The 14538-nt window shown below is 43.3% G+C and overlaps 2 long non-coding RNA genes across 5 annotated transcripts in view; one reads left to right on the top strand and one right to left on the bottom strand.

Annotated features, from left to right (window-relative positions):
• LOC140000955 (uncharacterized) overlaps window positions 1-14538 on the bottom strand; it is an 82478-nt gene that overhangs the window by 24724 nt on the left and 43216 nt on the right. The gene's annotated exons all lie outside the window — the stretch shown is intronic.
• Window positions 440-14090, top strand: LOC113839828 (uncharacterized). Of its 4 annotated transcripts, none has more exons than XR_011806139.1 (4): window positions 440-1432; window positions 5765-6289; window positions 6394-6627; window positions 10595-14090. It is a non-coding gene; the product is annotated as an uncharacterized lncRNA (long non-coding RNA). The 4 variants fall into 4 exon arrangements; XR_011806142.1 differs by having other exon boundaries at window positions 452-1432; window positions 6118-6289; XR_011806136.1 differs by lacking the exon at window positions 440-1432 and having other exon boundaries at window positions 3341-5904; window positions 6118-6289.

Here is a 14538-nt window from a genome sequence, read left to right as displayed (position 1 = left end):
ACCGACACGTTCATTTCTTCACGCCACACCGGAGCGAGCCGCCCCCGGCGCCCTCCCCTCCCCGGCCCGCCCGCAGCCCCCGGCCCCGACCCCGACCCCACACCCCAGCGAGGCAGGCGGAGGGGGGCAGCCCAAAACTTTGTCCCCCCCCCTCCCCAATCCATGTCACAGCCGATAACCCAGTGACTGCGAACGGCTCTTCCCTCCTTGCAGGAAAAGTGCCTGGGAAGCCCTCCCCTCGCCGGCTTCCCCTCCTCCCTTCCCCAGACAGGGTGAAGACCCCCTCAAAAGTTAGAGGCACACTTACAGTTGCTCTTCCAGCTCCAGCCTCCTCCCAACATATCAGCTCAAGGGGGCAGATTTTTTTTTTTTTTTTAATATATATATATTTCCCCCCCCCCCCCCATCTCCTCTCCAGCCTAACTCACGCCTTCCTCCGACCCAGCCGGGCGCTTTGGGGCCGGAGCCCCCTTCGCCTGCCGCCCTCCTCGCCCCTCGGCCAGCCGCGGCTCCCAGGCGGCTGTGCCCGAGCCACGAGTGCCCGGCGACACACGCACACTCACCACTCGCTCTCTCGCTCGCTCGCTCTCTCTCTCCCTCGCACACACACACACGCACACACACACACACACCCCGCACGGGAGAGGGGGAGAGAGAGAGGGAGAGAAGAAAATGAAATTTATTATTGATAGAAAAGACTTTAAAGACAATTTCTGGTTATTGTTTCGCTCTGGAGAGAAAGGAAAAAAAAAAAAAAAGAAAAGGGAAAAAAAAAAAAGAGAGGGGCTTTTCTCCCCACCCCGACATAATGAAACGTCTTTTGTGTGGCACCGAACAATACCAAACAAGTATTCTAATAAATAGCCACTTTTTTGTTCCGCCGCGGCGGTGAATAGAATTGAGCAGTTGCTTTGCGAGCAGCTGGAGCGCCGCGCCGAGCGGGGAGGTGGAGCCCGGCGCCTTCCTCCTCTTTCTCTTCCCTTTTCCCCCTCTCCCTCACGCACTTTCTCCTCTAACCTTGCCTCTCTCTCTCCCTCCCCGCTCCCGCTGGGCCGCTCTCCCCGTCCCCTCCCTTCGCTGCCTCCTGCAGGACCGGGGGCGCCGCAGGTGATGCTCCGCGCACCTGTGCGGCACAGGCACCTCCGGCCGTCCCCCCACCTTCACCCATCCCCTCCCCGGCAGCCCCGGGACCCCTCTCCCGCCCCCTCTGCCAGCCCCAAGCCCTGGCAGCCTCCCCCTCCCTCCACCGGCGAATTTGGGGTTCCCAAGGAGTGCGTCCCTGCAGTGCGTCGCCGGTCCCCCCCTGCCCCGTCCCCCCTATTCTTTCCCAGTCCCCTCCTCTCCCCCCCTTTCTGTCAACATGACGAGCACTCTAGGAAAGGCACTCGATAGAGGTTATTAAAACGGACACAAATCAGCTAAAGATTTCCAGGTAAAGCTCAGGGGAACCCGTTTTCTTTGCCGCGCTGGACGTGTCAGGGTGCGCGCTCGCATGTGCGCGCCGGAGAAACCGGGGAGGGGGCGGGCGGGGGGGCGGGGGCCCGCAGGGGATGGCCCTGACCCTACCGGGGCTCGGGGCGGCCGCCGGGAGGGCTGTGGCTGCTTTCCCCCTGCAGGGGGACCAGGAGCACCGGGGCCAGAGAGCTCCGAGCAGCCGCTGGGGACAGTCGCCCTACCGCCGCCGGAGCTCCTTTCATCGCGGGCTGGAGCTAGTCCTCGTAAAAAAAAAAAAAAAGACATATAAGAAATGTTGATAGTAATAATAAAACCCGACGCTGCCCTCCGGTCTGCTTGACAGCTAGAGCCCTGCTTGTCTCGCAAAGGCTCTAGAAAGCCGCCCCCCCCCGGGTTCAAACAAACCGTAGCACCTGCTGCAAAGACTGGAGCGCGGAAAGGTTGCCTCGCCGGCTGCTTTGCCTTGCTCAGGGCTGGTGCACCCAGCCATTAGGGAGCCCGCAATAAAAAGTACTTTTCTTTCGAATTTCAGCCGCCGCCGCCGTTTGCAGACCCCTACTCTCGGCTGGAGGCTGACGGGGAGCGGGGGGGAGCGGACGGGCGTGGGCTGGCGACCTGGCATCGAGCCTCACGCTCTCATCGCGGGGGCTCGAAGCCACCCCTTGGCCAAGGCACGGCGCTCGCCCGCCCCTCCCCGGCTGTCCCGGAGGGGGAGAGAGCCCCGTGGGTCCCCGGGGGGGCGCAGGGGCACCCCTGTGTCCCACCCTGCTCGCCCCTTGCGCTGCCAGGGCGCGCCCGTGTGCGTGTGCGGAAACATTTTCTCCCCCCGCCCTTTTCTTTTTTTTTTTAAAAACCACCTCCCCCCCCTTCTTTTAAGTGGATTTTTGCTCTCACTTCAATAACACGCCGGCACTAATTAGCTGCAATATTAAGAAACGCTGCTAAATGACAGTTTTATCGGGTTTGTGCAGATAGGAGGAACGCGGGGACCCAGCGCAATACCCATCCAATGCGTTCGGCGCTGGATCCCCGCCAGCAGCCACCGCTCTCCCTTTTTATATGGAAAAATGGCAACATTTTGGAAAGCAGCTTTAAAACTTTGACTTATATTTTACATGCTAAATAACGGGGAGAATGGCGACGGCGTTACAGAAAGCTTCAAACCCTGCAAATATTTGAATGGGGCTTTTTTGTAAAGTAGAGCAGCTGTCAGTCAGCTGGCTTTGACAGCCTGCCACAATTTTGTCATTTAATAGTGGGTGTTAGGCTAAGTGCAAAACACTCTGGCAAACAGATGTCAAACCTACATCTCATATAAATGGGGGTTGTAAAATTGAGTTTTAACCCACATATAGGGTTTTAAAAAGCGGTGCCAGTGTGTAAACTGTATACCAAATAGAGATGCTGACAATCTCCCGTGTGGGCTTGTTATTTAAAGTAGGCTTATTTAGAAATCTGACCTCCAAATTATGCTAAATCTTCCTTCATTTCAAACAGTGGAATATGAGAGCACTGCTTGGGAAAGTCGAAATTAAGGACAGATATGATGGCTCACTGAAAGGGGCTGATTGCCGTATATACTGAAAAAAAACAGGGCTCCTCATTTCCTCCACACGCTGTTGGTCTTCCCAACGTGAAGTGCTTAAAGAAAGGAAAGAAGAAAGGCAGGAAGGAGGCACGAAGGGAGAGAAGGGAGGGAGGAAGGGAGGAAGGGAGGAAGGGAGGAAGGGAGGGAGGAAGGGAGGGAGGAAGGGAGGGAGGAAGGGAGGAAGGAAGGGAGGAAGGAAGGGAGGAAGGAAGGGAGGAAGGAAGGGAGGAAGGGAGGAAGGGAGGAAGGGAGGAAGGGAGGAAGGGAGGAAGGGAGGAAGGAAGGAAGGGAGGAAGGGAGGAAGGAAGGGAGGAAGGGAGGAAGGGAAGGAAGGAAAGGCTTGGCAGGGTCCAAGTTCTGAGGGACCACTTTTCTACAGAGTACTCGAGGGGCTTGTTTTGGTAGAAGGCGGCACGGAAGGGAAAGACCACGAACACAACGAGGAGGCAGCGGCACCAGCCTGCTCCTTTAGGGCGAGCGGGGCACCCTGCGGGAAGGTGGCCGGAGCCGGTGCAGGGGGTGGCAGGGGACATTAGGAGCGGCAGCGGGACAAACAGCGCTCAACGCGGTTAGTCCCATCCGAAGTCACGCTTCGACAGCCGCTTTTCTTTTAGGAGCTCACGTTTCCAAGATTTGTCTCTTCGCCGAGATGTGGTTTTCCCCTGCGCTTCCAGGGACGCCCCTGACAAATGTACTTTGAACATTTGAAAGTGTCATAAATATTTATACCAAAAATTCTTCGTTGCCTCAGATGGCCGGAACGAAGCAAGTACAGAAAAGAGTGTAATTCATCGCACAACTCGTATCATATGGATGGTAACAAATTCCCCAGGATAAGTCTGCACCCACATTATCGTTTCGGAAGCTAAACGTGTTGTTTTCTAAACAAGTCGACATGAGGGGATTAAATGAAACAAGCGTATTTAGAATTGCTCCTATTATTAATTAACCGTAGTTTAGACGCGCTCAGCTGATTTCCTTGCCGTGCACTCAGTTGCAAGATCTGCACGGTCCTCGCTGATGCTAAACGAGTGGAGGAATGCACACGGGGCGACTATTGATCGCACAGTTACAGCTGTCCGCCGTCTTTGAGTCCCATTTGCCCCGAATTCTTCCCCCCACCCTCCAAAATAATAACGACAGGAATAAATCCCGCAGGCTCCTCTGTCTGATTGCAGCGTTCCCCTTTTTGCAGCTCTGCAAAGCCCCTTCGGACCCCACCATCGTGGATGTGCCCGGGCCCCCCAAAGGCAGGGGGAGAGGGGATGCCCACGATCCCCGGCCGGCTGCGGGAGGGGGCTCGGGGCCGCCCCCAGCCGGGGCAGTAAGCCCCGTTTTTTTCTTTTTCCTGCCGGTTACGAAATCAGGCTGCGGGGAGAAGGTAGTGGGGGATGCTCGGGTCACGCCGGCTCCCATGCCACCGCAGCTGCGTGCCTGGCACCGGGCGAAATCGTGACAGGGCAAGGCTTGTTTTCTCTTGGCACAGCCGCCTCCGAGTTTTTAGAAGTCGGTTGCAGCAGCAACTCTGCCGAGCAGCTTGCGAAAGCGCACTGAGTGGCTCTGAGGCTCTTCCCCGGGTCCGGGGTGCAGCCGGGGACGGTCCTTTATTCAATTCCCTCCCGCAGGAAAATGCCCGCAGCTATTATCCAGCCCATCTGCCCGAAAAGAAAAGCTCTGGTAAAACCGCGACCCTGATTTTCGAGCAACAAACCGGCCGACAAATCTGGAACAAAATATTTACCGAAGCTGCTTCTTGATAGATAATGAAAAACTCCCATTGGCACCTAAAAATGGGCATTCCGTTAGCTCTACTCTTACTGCTTTTTTTACCAGGATGCTTGTACGAGCGAGCCCTTCATTGCTTTCCAACACAGACACAGCTGCCGCGACACAGTTCTGAAGCTCAGAAGTCAAAATACAATTGACCTTAGATAAATAGATTTTCTCAACAGCACCGGTTTTATTAAGTCTTGAAATTAAGTCCGGTGACTACCTGGCCATCCTAAAATTGCTCTGAGATGTGGATCTGCGCCGTTTCTAACTGCAGTGTCATCAGAAATCCAGGCACTCAACTTGTATTTATTTCCGTGCTTTGAACGCTAACATTAGTATTTCTTCAGGGGGGAAACACTATGGCACAAATTCAAATGATAGATCGGGAAAATGACTCTAAAATAACATAGGAAATGGAAATAAAGATGAGTACGATTTTACCATTTAAAGATTAAATTGGGCTTGTGCTGTTGAATTGAAATACAAAGATGGTTAAAATTGTGTCTTCACTGGAGTGAAATCAGAGTGAAGGCATGAGATCTGTAATACGAAGGCCACAGCTTGTAAAAATCAACAGGTGAAATCTAATTATATTGCTTTGCAGAGCTCAGTATTCACCATTTGTGTTGATTCTCTCATCGTAATTCATTTTAGAGCAGTAGATAGCCACTGAATTGTTTTCTTAGTGGTTTGTTTTTTTCCTTGCATCTCAGATTTGCCCCTGCTTTGAATACATTCTCAAGTCTGAACCACACTGCTCAGGTGCAAAATATACCTTGCATGACCAAGGTGCAGATCAATTTTTCAAGTGGCTTGTGAGTAGAAAATACGGGGCGGGGATAAGGCATGCCACTGCAATGTGATCCAGTCCTTTGAGGAAATCATTAAATTTGAAGCTATTGCTGTAAAATGGAGCTTAGTCTAACATCAGGCTTTGTGTCTTATCAGAGAGGAAAAACTATCACTCCTTGTTGAGGAATGAAACGTTTGGATGCTTTGTCATCACTGTCACCTACGAGACCACTAGAACATTTTACAGCTTTAAGAAGTCAGTTTCTTTCTGGGCATTCAAGCACATGTAACAAAAGGTTTGCTTTTTACTGTGATGGCAAAAATGTTTACCCATCTTTTATATGTTTAATATTATTTATTTGTGTTCATCATTTAACATTATTTGTGTTATCACTCAGGGGAAGTGATAGCATATTGTCCACTTGATGCCCTGGATATAAATGAAAATAGAGCTTATGTATTTTTTCTATTAACTTTTCTATTAGTTTCTAATGCAACTAATGTTTCAGTGCTGAAGAAGTGATTTCTTGGGTCACCGAGATGAGAAGGCCATAATGAGGTCTTGCTAAGACAGCAACTGCTGTGAAGCCATTTGAACCTTTCAGTTCCTCTTCCAGTGAAGATGATTAACTCTTGCTGGCCACGTCAACTCTGTCATCAGGACTGCTGCTGATTCAACCAGTGGGTGAAATTGCCTTTCTGTTACATTAGGTCCAGCTGTGTTGTCATTTTTTTGCCTCAAACTTTACCCAAGTGTCCTGATACCCTGATTGTCCCCACTGCAGAAATTCTGGTCCTTTTACCAAGATGGACATTTCATTTCCCTTGTGAGGAAGCCTGGAAGAAGGACAGAGGACGGTCTGACCCCTCTCCTTGTAGTCAACCCAGACATGAGACAATCTGAACTGCGATCCAGGGACTCATTCCCTGCTGCAGCTCACAAAAGCAGTACACGTGCATTGAAATAGAGGAGGCAACTGCGTGTCTCCAATGGCTAAGAAACAGCCTGAGGTCCTTGGGTAAGTCCTTTAGACTCCAATATTTGTAGGGATTCAGGATATTTAGAAACAAAATTTTCACTGAAGTTAATGGAAGCTGTGTACCTAAATCATTGTATTTAAATATATTTATGTATTTAATCTCCCTCGAGATGAAGACTTGAGATATCTGACTTAATCTTGAACCTTCACTGAACCTTGGCTACTCTGGGTTGCTCCAAGAACACCCAGGAGCATCACAGAGGAATTACAAGTATAAATGCTCCAATACTTTTAACGAGAAGTAGAGAGGCAACAAACGTGTTAAGGTTTCTATTTACCACCACTACACTGACTGTGAAAGTGGGAAATAATGATCAGAATATCTGAGGAATGTTGCCTAGCTTGAAAACATCTCTGCTAGTAATGTGATGACTGTCTTGTGGAGTTGTGGTTGCTGGGAATTCACACTCTGATTTTATGGAGAGATAAAAGAGTGGAGTTTATATGGAATAAACCCCTTTTGAATAAAACAATCTGCATAAATGCTTTAAGAAAGCCTATAATTATGATAAAAATGTTGCTCAGAGTTAAAATTATGAAGCAATCAAAATTTATAAACAGTCTCTCATCGACTTTTAATCATACTTTCTCATATACAAACTGTAGAAAACATATAGTAGCAATATATAACAATACACATTTTATTTTCAGTAAATTAGGGTCCCATCCCATACTCTTTAATCAGACAAAGCTTGACTTGTCAAGCTCTTCCGGAGTACCCTTAAATGTTGAAAACCACATGAAGGCCACTAGTTTCATATACACTCAGCCAAGGCTTTATCCTGTTAGTAGCTGAACACCCCTGGAGAAGCACTGTGCACCCTTTGGGCTAGATCCAAAGCTTTCTGTGGTCAGGTCTTATTTCCATCAACAGACTCTGGATTGGGGCCTCTTCTCCCACTGCCTTCTCTGGGGACACTTGCTTAGTATAACATGGGATATGACCCATATTTCCCCTGAAATTACTTTGGAGGCATTGCTCTTCATTTGTAATTCATTAATGAGAATGGTTAAATTATATGCATCATCTAGGACTTGGATGGCAAGAGATATTCAAAGGAAGGAGTATTTGCAATGGGAACCTTGCCAATTTGAATGGTAGCCTACCATGTCTATAAGCTCCATTGTTTCCTTTGAGCTGAACTAGCTGAACACATTCAGGATGCGTTCTGACATGCACTCTGCATGTCTCCCTCTGAGTCATGAGAAATGCTATCACTGATATGTCAAATTAATGAAATATTTGCTTCTAATTATATATATATATATACATACTATATATATACACAGTATATATATTTATATACTATATGTATCGTAGTATATATACATACTATATATATATACACTATATATAACTATATATATATATATTTTTTTTTTAAATCACAGCATTGCTAGATTTCTTTCTGAAACAGAATAGCATGCAAACCCTTGCACCTGGATTCCTTATAGATAAAATGAGATGATACGCTAACTGTTCAACTCTCCTTAATTATCAGAATAACCTTTTCTGTTAAAACATTGATTTAAATGGAATTTTCAGGTAGGCATATTAATAAGGAATAGCTGCAGTGATTTTCACAAGGTTTACATCCTTCTAATGGAGGTCAAATAATGTCCATAAATACACTATCTCAATGCTCTCAAGAAGACAGACCCTTGTGTGACCTTATATTTATTCTAGTTTTCTTCATGTCATTGGGAGCTTGTCCACACTTCCATGATCAAAAGTCTGAACCAAAGGTCCCCAGGAGGGTAAGTGGCAAGGAAGACTTCAGAAAGTCTCCTTCTGAAGTCTGTGGGGAACAATCCAAGAAATGCTTATCCTTTCAGTTTGAGGAGCAACATGAACATTTTGAAGCTTTTGAAAGAAATGATGTTGTATTTTATATCCGTTCCACATGCTTGGAGTGGAAGCATATTTTGGGCTTGAGAAAATAAAATCTCAGCCTCATCTACAACTGGATGATTTAGATGGCAGTATATATACATATATATATATTTAGAAGGATGAAGAAGCACTTGAATGCAGTTTTATATGCATTTTTTGATAGAATTGGGATGTCAAATAATGGCATTCCAGGACATGTTTGTTCCATCCAAAATAAATAAATAAATAAATAAATAAGACAATTTTTATTTTTAGAGAGAAGATTTTTTTTTCTTTTCACTGTTCATTTGTCTCACTTTTGGGGCATGCCTGCAGAAAAATTGTGTAGAAGTTCTCTTCTGTGATTAATATGATTAATATGACATTCTTTTTAACATAGACTTGTTTGTTATGAACTTTCTATATTTAACAGTCTATAATCAATGAATATAAATTCTCATTTGTATCTACTCATGGGCCTAAAATGAAGTTATGTTTCCCACAACAGCTGAGATAGATGAGTGCATTGTGAGTAGTCTCTGTAGCATGGAGGGGAAAAGTACTCCAAAGAAAGCTAAACAAACATAAAGCATGAAACCAGACATTCCTTATGCTTACATTAAAATTATATTGAAAATTGGGAGCACGAACTACCAAACTAGGCTTCTTTCTGTTTTACAGACTGTAACATTTGTTTAAAAAAATCTAGAGCATAATTGTAAATTCAAATTTCCTACCCATTCTTACATCGACATTTGTGTTTTTCTCTTAACATCTCCCACATGTTAATGCAGCAGCTTCTTAGCCCTCTTGTTACTTATCACATTCAACGTAACAGTTTAGCAAATTCTCCAATTGTGTTCGTGCTCACTTTCACAGACATGGAGAGCAATTTGATGTGTCCTTTTAATGAGTCATTTTCATGCAAGGAGGAAAACAGTGGTTGGGGAAGTTATTAAAGCTTTCTGCTCATTGATTTTAAGACTCTCTGCTGAAACTATGTTGCTTAAAAACCAGCTTGTTTTGTTAGAAGGGTTGAAAACCGTCTTTTCTTCTAAATCCTAAGTTTGAAGAACTCCAGCTTCCTTCAACTCCTTTGCAGAAGCTGCAGTTTTGTCACTAATTGACTCTGCTACAAAACTGTGGCAGTGAAATATGGGATTTCATTTTATTTCATTTTAAAAAGCTTTTAATACTTGGGCTCCAAAGAGAGAGAATGCAAAACTACCTGTGGATGGCAGGGCAGATACTAGTCCAGCAGGGACAGGAGTTGTTCTCTTCATTTGTAGGAGACATTGACTCTAAATCATAATGGTGTCAATACAATTATCGTTTTTGTTTTGTTTTATTTTGTTTTGTTTTGTTTTATTTTTTTAACCTGTGCTTCCGCTGATCATTTCAGTGACGTGTTTAATGAATTTATGTTGGTTGAATGCTGAGGTGGACACAGGTTCGAATGCCTGAGAAAACTAATTTCAGAGGATGTTTTTTTCATTGTACAAGGAAGTCAGGGCCCAAAAAAATGACTGTGATAAGGAAGATCTGCCAGATCTCCTGCACTGTCCACTGAGATCACTCCAATAGTCCTCTTACTCCTACCTGTGGTCATATGTGGTTTCTTTTGGGGTTTCATTTACCTGACAGGGCTTAGAGAGGTGGAACATACTCAGCTTTCAAGCAGTACTAAAGCAGTGCTCAACTTTTTGGCTGGAGTGGACCACATTGTAGGACATGGGTGTGCTTTCCCAGCCCTTTGTTCTGGGGCAACAACCCAGACATGCCCTAAGTCCATGATGGGGGTAGACCAAGGTGCACCCCATCCTGTCACCACACTCAACTTTTCAACAGATGCACCAGAAAATAATTGTGGCACATGTGCCAATGGGTCTCCTGATTTAAACCATCCAGACTTATTGCTGCTGGGTGTACTGTTGAGCATGTACACCTTATGAGAATGCATATGGGGGGCGGGGGGGATGTTCAGAAAAAAAATATAAAAGAAGGTGTACCCGGCACCATGTTGTATATAAGCATATTGCACAAGCATTCTTACTTATGCTTTGCATTTGGCAGGGGCTGCGTGCAGTGCATGCATGCAAAGGATGCATTTTTGTTCATCCACTTTTGGTCATTCTGTTGGGGTGCTGGAGCCCTTGGGAAGGAAGGCTGCAGGACACAAACTGCCCGAGAGATTCATTCAGACAATAGCTCTCTCCCAGGGGCAAGATGGGGGAGCAGGACACAAGAAAGAGGCTCCAGGTTTGAATCAATATTTTTCTGGACTGGATCTTGCCTGCTGCACACATGTTAAATTTTACATAGGTACTACTTGTTTCTACTAATCAGTCTCACAAAAACATTTTATTAGAATAAATGACTGGCAGAATGCAAAACCTGTAGGGCTTACATGAATAAAAAAACATATATATTTTTCAAATATATATATTTTATTAACTAAAGAAGAGTTTTATAAAAACACTGATCTTCCACAGTTTAGTGAAAATATAGATGAAATTGGTAGCTAAAGCTACTGGTAAACATCATTTATGGAGCGCAGGCTTAAGAATATATTTTCCAAAATGAATAAACAAAATGCCAGTTGTTTATTAAAAATACTAATTCAATAATAATAATAATAAAAGTTTTAAGTTTATTTTGTGCATTAGCAAAATAACATTGGCTGTACTTAAGATCTGTATAGAAGAATGACACAGGTCATTGTGAAATCTTAAAAGTCTTACTGAACAGTGAAACCACTGCAGTACATGCTGAACTACTTAAGACAGACATGAATTGTCCAAACAAAATAATTTGATACTGGCTGTTTTCCACATTTTAATTAGCAAGAACAGATGGCTGTTGCATAATCCTATTTAATGTCTGTGCTTGGTATCTCCCAAATAGCTCAGTGATTAAGTTCATACCTTAGTGTGGCTAAATGCATTAGCTGAAAGCAAACCACTAAGATTCACTTTCTGACATGGGCATAATGCAAGCGTGTTTCCTTCCACTAACCTGAGAGAAAAGCCTCTATTAACTCATAGTTTGTTGGTTGTGAAGATGCCCAGAGGTATTTTGTATAAATGCATATTGATGTCCCATGCGAGTTTTAACTCCCCAGCAGAGTTTCTTTGGTAACTGAGATCAGAGTGCCCCCATTATATAATCACCACTCTCAACACATGCAGCCTAATCATGCAATTGATCACTCATTTAGAGTTTGGGAATTCTTTGGACAGCTCTGTGCAGCTAACCCTTGCTGTGCAATGGGCTGTGTGGGCCTGGCAGCTACCAGAGGTGGCATTGTACAGGGGCAAAGAAGGGAGGGTAGGGAAGATGTTGAGCTCTGCTGCCCACCTGTCTGTCACACAGGATCCTGAGGCACAGCAAGGCTGTGAGTATCTCTCCTCCTCCTCGTCATTGCTGCTGCTGTGTTTGACTGCTATTTACCACAAAGCGATGAGTTCTATTAATTATTATTGATAACAAGCTACACTCACATGTGTATGCAACATGAAAAAAAGTAAACTCTCATCATTTAAGACTTCTGGTATCACAGACAGCAAAGTTCTACCCTGCATACCTAGTGCTACCTTTTTTTCTTTCCCTTTTCCTTCTGCTGATTTCATTGAGGTTATAAGATACAAGTTATATAGTTGGCAATTCACTCCTGCTTCTTTATTTGAGTCTTAATGTTCAGGGACTACTTTTTCCTATGTTCATGTAAAATGTGGTGCTATAAGTGTGTGCTTTACCACCTGAGGATGTATATTTTAAGATGCTTGACTGTTTCTTCATATGAGAAAATAAAATTGCTAGTTGCACAGCAAGGGTATGAGTAGTTTGTGATAGAAAACTTCTGTACACTTGGACAAATTAAAAGTTGACTATCAATACATATGTATATATATATTTGAAAACTTACAGTAGAAATTAACATGTGCTATGGTAAAAAGCAATTCTAAGTGGTTACACAAGATTTTAAGTTTTACTATCCCAACTCAATTGCTCTCACTTAAAAAATAAACAAACAAATGAACAACAAAACAGAAAAAAAACCCACACCCTAATTATGATATATGTTATCTCTGTGGCAATATATTTTGTTACACGAGTCTTGAACATCTATTGTGTAGCTTTCTGTGCATTTTAATAAAATTAAAAAAAAATTAAAGATAGGATACATATCTCTATTTGTTGTGGTATTGTATTGGATGACAGAATGTATGTATCTCAGTGAGGTGTGTACATATATTTTTATAAGGAAATGGTAGTGTATAGCTGGTGTGAAATGGCAGGTTTGCCTGAAAGTCAAAGGAATTCCTTCTATGACTGGCAAATTTACAAGGAACTTGTTTAATGTCTTTCCCTACTGCAATCTGCAAGTCCTGATTTCATAGTGATAAATACCAATTCATTTTTGCATGGAATTTTTGGCATCATCTCTCCACCTGGAATTTACTGTATGAAAACTCCACATATTGACACTGTGACTCATCTTTCTTATTTGTATGATTCTGTCTTATTTTCAGATGAAATAATAGTCTCATACGTGAGGCCTCGGTGGAAGCACATTGTGGAACAACAGATATATAATCTCATATTTGGTTTTATATAAAGAAGTAATTTTAATTAATATAATTATTAAAGTTTAGCAAAAAGAGAAAACATCAATATGGTTCTGTGTCAGCACTGGCATCATTTACCGAACCAAGACCACAAAAAAACTCACCAAAGTTTTTTTGTCATTGCATTGTAAATTAAGGACAGCCTATTTCTTTCTGAAGTCCAGCAACAGTAACTGTTGTATAAATGATAAACAGAACGGAACTTTTAACAAGTCCAAGAGGCCTTTTTCATGTTCTCAAGACATTTTCTCTGCAATGCCTTTGTCTTTACCTGTAAAATGTTGCTACTGCAAGCTTCACTAAGTCTGGCTTTCACTCAGGAGGCAGAAAGAAACACAACTCAAGCCCAAGCAAATGTTTATGGACAGGACTTGAGATAGACGTGTCATAAAAAAGATATCTCTCAAATCCTAAAGCAGATTTCATGGTCAGTATTCACCAGTCCTTCCTACCACAGACCTCCTGCTGGATATTAAAGAGACTTCAATGACAGAAAACATCTGTACATGTTATTGTCAGGGTGTATATTAGAATACATCTAGAATTAATTTAATACTCCAATGAAAAGGTGAAGAAGCAGTACTACAGACAATGTAATATACTATTACCACGGGGAAAGGTTATATATATATATATATATATATATATATATATATATATATATATATATATAACGTCTTTATGCAGTTCTGTTTGTATGTTTTATTTCAGGCAAACTCCATGTAGAAATGTATAAAAAGCCCCCTTATTCCATCCTTGTCCAACAACTATAAGAAAAAAAAAAAAGTGTTCAAGGAAGTTAGATTCATTATGGGGTATTCTGTGCTTGCTAGTGATTTTTTTTTTTTTAATGTTCATTTAGAATAAAGGCATGAAAATAAATGATAAAGTTCTTTTCTTTATACTTTTATGAAGTCCTTATGAAAGTAAAAAGTTTTTGATTCCTCCAAGCAACCACAAGTGGCTAATCTGGGATGCTTGATATCCAGCACAGAGAAAGGAATCTTATTTGAAATCAGGCCATTCTTAACCTCCATTTCTACTTCCTCCATTACTCCACTCCCAAAGACAGTTTATGTGTTAAGCTCTGCATCACCAAGCGAAGCAAAGTATTTCCTACAGACATGGGTGTACGTGGAGAGTCCTTAGGAACTCAAGTGTCCCTCACATTGAATGCTTTTTCTCTGTCGGCCTGGCTTGGAAATAAAAGTCAAAACATTCTCTCATGAGAATCAATGGCAAATTCAAGAGAACACAGAAAATAAAAACATAGTCCAAGTAATGAATGGAATAATTTTCATTGTGTTTGGTTTGGTGTATGGACTCAGTAAATCTCACTTATATAAATGTGTTTTGAAGTTAATTATCTACTAAAATTTCCATCTAAAT

This window comes from Anas platyrhynchos, chromosome 1 (genome assembly GCF_047663525.1).
Source record: "Anas platyrhynchos isolate ZD024472 breed Pekin duck chromosome 1, IASCAAS_PekinDuck_T2T, whole genome shotgun sequence".
Classification (NCBI taxonomy): domain Eukaryota; kingdom Metazoa; phylum Chordata; class Aves; order Anseriformes; family Anatidae; genus Anas; species Anas platyrhynchos.
The sequence above is the reverse complement of the archived record's forward strand: the minus strand, read 5'-3'. Positions and strand labels throughout refer to the sequence as shown.